The sequence below is a fragment of the Cinclus cinclus genome, chromosome 2, assembly GCF_963662255.1.
Source record: "Cinclus cinclus chromosome 2, bCinCin1.1, whole genome shotgun sequence".
Classification (NCBI taxonomy): Eukaryota; Metazoa; Chordata; class Aves; order Passeriformes; family Cinclidae; genus Cinclus; species Cinclus cinclus.
Window position 1 is genome coordinate 80,346,457 of NC_085047.1, and position 7,546 is coordinate 80,354,002.

A 7,546-nucleotide genomic window follows, 5' to 3' on the forward strand; every position below is an offset into this window, starting at 1 on the left:
GATCTTCTCCCAGTTTTTTTTCCTCACGTGGTCTATTTCTGTGAGACTTTTCAACGGATGCTTTTTTTTCAGCCAGGCTGAACGGTTGTTCTCCCTAGACCAACAGTGGATTATAACCAAAAGCGTGGAGAGCAAATACAAGAAATCCCTTTTTTCAGCGCGAAGCCAAACGAAAAGTAAGGTAGCGAAATCCCAGCAGAGGCCAAAACCTCATCGGAGACACCGGCAAAACGCGGAAGAAAGATCCCCAGAGAGAAAACCATAGCCTGGTACTTGACTGCTAGGAGGATGGGTGGATCTGCAGAACAAAAGCCACGGCAGGATCCATCCTACTGAACGACTGCCATTGTGCAGCCCCGCGGCGGGAGAGCGCACCGCCAGCACCCGGCGAAGCCCGGCTGAGGCGCAGAGACCGCTGCCGGCCGCGGGCGCGGACCCCGCCCGCAGCCCCCGCCGATGCCCCGCAGCCCCCGCCGCCGCCCCGCGACGCCGCCCGCCCTCGCCCGCGCGGGCCGCTCGCCTCCGGCCCCCGCTGCCGCTGCGCCCGCTCCGCCGCGCAGGAGGCAGCACCCCCGCCCCGCGCCGCCCGCCGCAGCCTCGGCGCCCAGTCGCCGGCGGGCGCCGGGGGAGGAGGAGCCGCCGAGCCCCGCCGGCCCCGATCGCCGTCACGTAGCCACGTGCGGCCCGGCCCGGCCCGGCCCGGCACGGCACGGCCCGGCACGGCACGGCACGGCACGGCACGGCACCGCCCGCGGGCAGGACAGGCGGGATGCCCCGGGGCTGGCCGCCGAGCGCGCACCTCTGCCCCCGCACCCCGAGCGCCCCGGCACCTGGAATCTGTCCCTGCCCCGAGTGTGGCTCTTTGCCCGTCTCGGCCATGCCATGGTCTCAAGGGTAGGGAATGACCAACGCAGTCGCGAACTGAATAAATCAGCCCGAGAGGGGTGTTTCTTTCTGCAACCTGCTGGCATCAGACCTGGAGAGTGTTCTGCTGAGATGTGGAGGTTGCTCCAGCAGAGGCAAACACCGTATGTCTCATGGTGTGATGATGCCATGAACGGTGGGGTCCTGGGCCGGGACTAGGGTTCCCAAGTACCACAAATCCCCAGAGAGGCAGTGCTAACGCAGCTCCACAAAACACCTGCTGCACATCCGAGTTGGCATCACGGCCACGGGCACACGGAACCGGCTCCTGAGAAGCGCCAGTCAATGCTCTCCGTAGGCCCACCCAGGGAGCGCTGCCCTTTCCCCAGCCCTCCCTGGCCTCTGCCGGGGGGCTGCACCAGCCCAGCCCAGAGCGACTGCACCCACTCACGGCAGTAGCGGCCCTGGAAGAGCTGGAAGTTGATGCCCATGTTCTCCCTCTCGCCTTCAGAAGCTTTGTGTACTGTTGGGATACTGGAAGATGTTGGGAGATAGAACAGAGAGCATGAACAAATGACGGAAAATACTATGAGGTCGTAATAAAAAAAAAAAAAAAGGAGCTGATGAGGGTGGAAGGAGCAAGCAGGTGGGACAGCGGACAGCTCCCTCTCCCTCTCCCTCTCCCTCTCCCTCTCCCTCTCCCTCTCCCTCTCCCTCTCCCTCTCCCTCTCCCTCTCCCTCTCCCTCTCCCTCTCCCTCTCCCTCTCCCTCTCCCTCTCCTTCATTGCTAAAGTAATCTATATCTAAATTAACATCTTTACCTCTTTGAAGAAAGGCTTGTTCTTTGACCATTCACTTTTTCCAGTATCACAGTACAAACTGGAAGCACCAGGACACTTTTCATGTATGGAATCTCTAATAATATTCACATTCCTTTAGAAATGGTCAGATGTTGGTGTTTTTTCCTGAACCCATGGAAGCTGTCACTACTCAAGGAAGTGTAAGACTAAAATATGAAAAATGCAGAAGTTTGTGTGTGTGCTTTTTCTGCCTTGCCAGAATCTGTTTCTTATTGACACTGAGAAATGCTTATAGCAAAGATTTGGTCAGCACACCAAAAAAAAATCACCAGGAAACAGAAATTTTTCCAATAGTTTTAATTTCAGTAAGATTCTGGATTTATACATATAGATGAATTGTTTGGTGATCAACCATTACATTTAAGTACCATTACCCTATTTTACAAAGATGGAGAATTACACACAGGAATGAAGTACTGTATTGTAAGAAGTATCCAATGGAGTTTGCAGAACTTTGGAGAGTTCCTACCTCTGAGCACCCAAGTTTGTAAAAATAAAAAGAAGCAAAGCTCAATAGATTAAATGTAAGAAAAAATTATAGTGATGCAAAGGTCACATACTTCTTGCTGCAAAGAAGTGTCTTGGTCTCTTGTTCCATCACGTTGGCTGTGCTGCCTGTTGAGCTAATGCACTGTCCTGCCTGGTGTGCGAATGTTCCACAGGCTGCCAGGAAGACAGGCTGGCTCAGCCACCTTTCAGCCAGCTGGCTGGGAGTTCACAACAGCCCTAGTGCTATTCATGGTAGCTCATATGTCACAACTCTCCACAAACATAAAACTGATCTAGAGTATTCCCAAAATATCTGAGGTCTCTGTCTCTCTTCTCTTGACCACAGGAGCCAACAGTATGTAGCTGGGCACAATCTGCAATCTGTAGAAAACAAAAAGTCATTTACCAGCTTCCCACCCAAGTAATTGGTATATACATCCCTCAGGCTAGCATGTAACTCCCTACTTTCTAAATGAGAGTAAAACTTCTCTGTAGCATCTCATCGTCATTCAGTTGGTGGCTATGGAACCCAAGGGGGCTGGTTCCAATGGTAGAAATGTGATTATCAGAATTATAAGAGGCAGAAAATTTGTATCTCAATTGAGACAATCAATGCACACCTTGCCTGGCTGGTAACTTAATGTCCTTGAAAAGGTGCCCAAAGCATTGCAGGCCTGCAAAGAAATAGTTGAGCAGAATTCATTCAGGATTCCTCTTTATGCAAAGTCAAAGTCATGGAAAGATTAGCCTTTTGAAAGAAGAGTTGATATAATGTGGGGGGAAAAAAAACAAAAAACACAAACCAAAAGAACTTTGACATCTAGAGCTGTATGAGATGTCCTAGGATATTTTGCAATTTCAGGAATGGAAGATCTGATTCTGGATCTATGGGAGACCAAAGCCCTACAGAGATGCAGATGGAGACCGCAGAGTTCATCCTAGAGAATCTCAAAAGGATAATGAGTGCTACCTATGGGTAAGCTATTTTATGGAGCTTCTAAAATCCTTATTGACTGCACAGGTGCTTAGATACTCAGCTCATAAAAACACACACACACATACACACATTTCAGCTTAGGTGCCTTGCCTACAAGCTGTACCCCAAACTAAATGTTTATACCTGTAGATTCTTGCTATCCTTGTGAACAGCTAGTTCTGAACACTTTCATCTCTTCTTCTAGGCCAGGGGCAGTGTCTGGAGAAGAAAGGGAGGATGAAACCATCATATTTCATAGTAGTGTTTTTTGACTATTCCACAGAAAGAGTATCAGAAAGAAGTTCCCAAGTACCAAGAGCAAGAGAGATAAAGGTACTGAACCTTTTTGGAAATGTCGCCTTGTTCTTGGTGAGAAAGGGAAGGAGGGATTGTCAATCTCCCTTGGTTCAGCATACACGTGCACTTGCCCTGAGTGAATTAAGAGTATGAGTTTGAACAAATTTGAACATGTTGATCCACCAGTTCCAGCCCAGTAACAATTTCTGCAGAACTAGAAGATTGCAATTTCTTATATGAGAAAGAAAGAAAGAGAGAAAAAGGGGAATAGACCATATTCTTTAAAGCAGATGTTGGCCAAATCCATTTTTCCATACTTACAAAAAAAAAAGTTACCAGATATCAGGATTTTCCTGTGGTTCCAGCGGTGAAAGAGCTGCATGGAGTTCTTGTGGCAGATCAGGTGAACAGTGCCCTAAACTGGTGATGCTCTGATGCCCTGTGGAGGTGATGGTTGAGTAGCCTGGGTAAAGGTGAACATACACGGAGGGCCTGGGATTATTTCAGTTTGCTAAAGCAAGTGGATATTTTAATGAGCATGAGTGCTGCCCTCAATTGACTGACTCTGTCCTACCAACCTGGTATCTCATGACAGCATTGCTTGTGTGGGAAAGAATGAGTTAAGTGAATGAGAGAAAAAGCCTGGACCTGCCTGATGACCTAAGGTCCCAGTGTTCAGCAGAAGTGATTGTGGAGAGAATCCTACTGTTTCCATAGAGAATAGTAACATTATATGAGACATTAACTGGGTAGTGGATGGGATATGAGTGTGATGTGGGTCTAGTGGTTCATGAAATGGTGAGGAATCCAATCAGAAGCCCTGGCCTGTTACCCTGTTTTGGACTGGAAGCTCCATGAGAGGCTTTTCAAGGGGGTGCCAGGTTTGCTTTACTGAGAAATTTGTTGATTTTTTTTTGTAGCAATGTGAAAAAGGAGCTTTATTCAAAGGTCAGGACTCTGGCATGCTGGGTCTGGTAAATTATATAGATTGTCCCTGGACTAAATCTGTTTTTGCAGGGGAGAAAAAAAGACCTAAATTGGAAGTAGCAGCCAGATTGAGACAGCTCAGATATTGTCCCACATTAGATAAAATGTTATGCATTCATTTGTCTGTAAAACACTTGAGCAATGTTCAAAAGAACAGAAATGCTCCTGCATGCCTTAACTGCATAAACATATTCCATAGCAAATGTAAGGTCCGGTGGCCATAAACATGTATCAGTCCATTTGGGGGGGTACCACCCTGCTTCCCCCAAGAGAGAGGCTAAATGCAGGCCACCTGGCAGAGTGCAGTCAGCAAACGGGGTAGCGTATGATGCCACGCTGGTTTGCATGTAGGATTTGTCTTCAAGACGCCCATTAAAATTCCTCCCATCAGACGTGGAGCAGACTTGCTCAAGTAGGTTGTGGTAGCCATACTTACCTCTGCCTGACCTGTAGCACCCACATGGCAGTGACTGCCTTTCGGGCACTGGGCAGGGGCTAGAAAGTGATGAGGGATATGCTAATTGAGCTTTTCAGCCTGGTGTCTTGGCTGTGCTGGCTGTGCTGCTGGGGACTACCCTGGTACCAACTCCAGATGGCTTTAGCATAGAGCCTCCTCAACAGACCAAAACTTTGAAAGCAGAGCTCTGGCAACTCAGTGATACACAAGTAGCTATAAAGCCCTCTGGTTATGGCAGGAGGCTGGGCAGCATCCCTGTTTAAATTGCAAAGCTAATTCTTCGGAGTTCTGCTCTGTGGAAACACAGATCTGTCATTGCAGAGACCATAAAGTGTAGGAAATCTGAGATCGTTGTGGTCATTCAAACAAAATACAGCTATGGGTAATAGAGCAGAAGGAATTAATTTTTAAACAAACCTTGTTGAGGCACTGCTTTCAAAGGCAGATTGAGCCTTTTTACCTTCAATAACAGGAATTTCATAAAGTGCAGCAGCATGTAGTACAGGGCAGAGGATAGTAATTTGAGAAATATAAAAACATCGAGGAAGCAGGTACAGTTAAGATAAATATACTGCAAGAAACGTCTCACGGGCTTAAGGACAACGACATTGAAAAGCAGTTAAACTAAGGAAATATTGCAGGTTTTAGGACAGAGGAGAGACTTAAAATAATCTAAGTTGTTTAGGTGATACAATGGTCTAGTATCTGTAGCTGCTTGATTTAATTTCAGATACATGTAATTGTTATGAAGACTGACTAGTGAAACTTTTATAATTCCTAAAGGACAAAGCATTTGTGTTACAGCTCTGTGGCCAAATTAAAAACGGTGTCAGTGAAGGACAACAAAATGCTTGAAGTGGTTAAGTGGAAGAAAATAATTCTGCTTCAGCAGAGTTTTTGTGTCTGAGTTTCCTGTACTTAAAAGATGCGAAGAAATCAAACTGTTTGGGAAAGAAGATACTGCAGCGATTTCTTCACTGGCCTGAGCAGTAGAAGCAACAAAGTCTCTGAAAGATCCTTAGAACAGATAAGCAAGAAACACTGATGAGAACACAAGGATAGCATGATTCCTTGACCTTCATGATCCAACAAGGAAGTATATGTCAATCTGAATGAGAGTGTTATTGATACAGGAAGCAGAGACTTAGTTCCTGCAGAGACAGAGAGAAGTACAGTGGCAACAAGCTTGAACGCTTTTGCAGATTGTTTGTCTTTGCCTTGGCACCATTTAGTAGAGCACCCTGAGGCAGCAGCTGTGCCAGTTAAAGCAGTGGGCATGAAAGGTGGTGTGGTGGGCTGCCAGGCTATTTAAACAAATCGTGGTGACCTGTGAAGACAATGCAGCACTCTGGATGTGGGAATGGGTCACCAAAGAACAAAACAAATCTGTTTGCCATCAAAGCAGACTAGGGGAATTTGCAAACATCTACCTTCTGGACACAGAGGACTTCTTTCCTAAAGTGTTTTTATCTGCAGTGTTTTCTTATCAATACATGTTCTCTGAAACAATAATCATCATCCACAAGAGGAAATCAGAATCCCCTGAAGGAATAGAATCCAAACTGTTCAAAAACTTAATCAAGTACATGTGTCTTTCTTTAGAATAAATTATTTTACGTGCTTGAGTTGATTATGTAGTACATCAAACTTAGCCAGCGATATCAAACTGTCATAAGATAAACAGTGCCTTTCAAATAAATAAGTAAGAAATAGCTGTAAATAGAAGTCAACTCACATATATAGTTGCCTGAGATAGAAAATTATCTCACTGAATGATTAGAGACTTGGCCATGAGAGACAAGAGGGGAAATCCTACCTGAGTATCTTTATCTTCTACTGATTATCCAGAGAACTGGATCCAACTCACCTGCAAAATTAACCAGTGGCCAAAGTTGCAGAGCTGGAAGCAAGGGGCTCTTTTCAGGATAAAGAGAGTGATAATCGAATCCCTATGACCTGTCATTGCTATTATCTATAACAACAATCCAGTATAGCAAAGCACACACAGGCCAGGCATTGACTGGAGCTTTATCTTTCTTCTGTGTTATGTATATGTCTGATGCCATGACACAAAAATTTATGCATTTCCCAGGTAAGTAAATCCAAAAGAACCCCGCAAAGCAGATAAAGGAATTAAAGAGCTTAGTAAACAGAGACAGTGTCAAGAGTTGTCATGTGGATTTTTTTCAGTGAGAACTCTCTATGTGCCCGATTTTATTTTCACTAATCATTTCCAGAACTAAAGTGATCAGGAGGAATAAATACTTATTTTTTTTAATATTGAGGAGTGCAATTATTCTACAATGGTTGTATAAAGAGACTGAAATAAATTCGAGACTGAAATAAAACTTTTATGTTTGATGGTAGTGATAATGAGTGGATTTCAACTCCTAGTTTAAAATACCTAAATGTCAGAGGTCTACATGTATTCGCACATAATCCATATATGCCTATATGTGAGATAGCTGTCTCTGTTCCCAAGGTATTCAATGAGATTTCCTCAGCACAGTGAATGGAGTGTCAGGAATTTAGAGTAGACTGTAGTTTAGCATTTTTCTGCTCCCCTCAAAACAGACACCAGGTCTGCTTTGCACTGCATCAGCTGAAAACCACTAC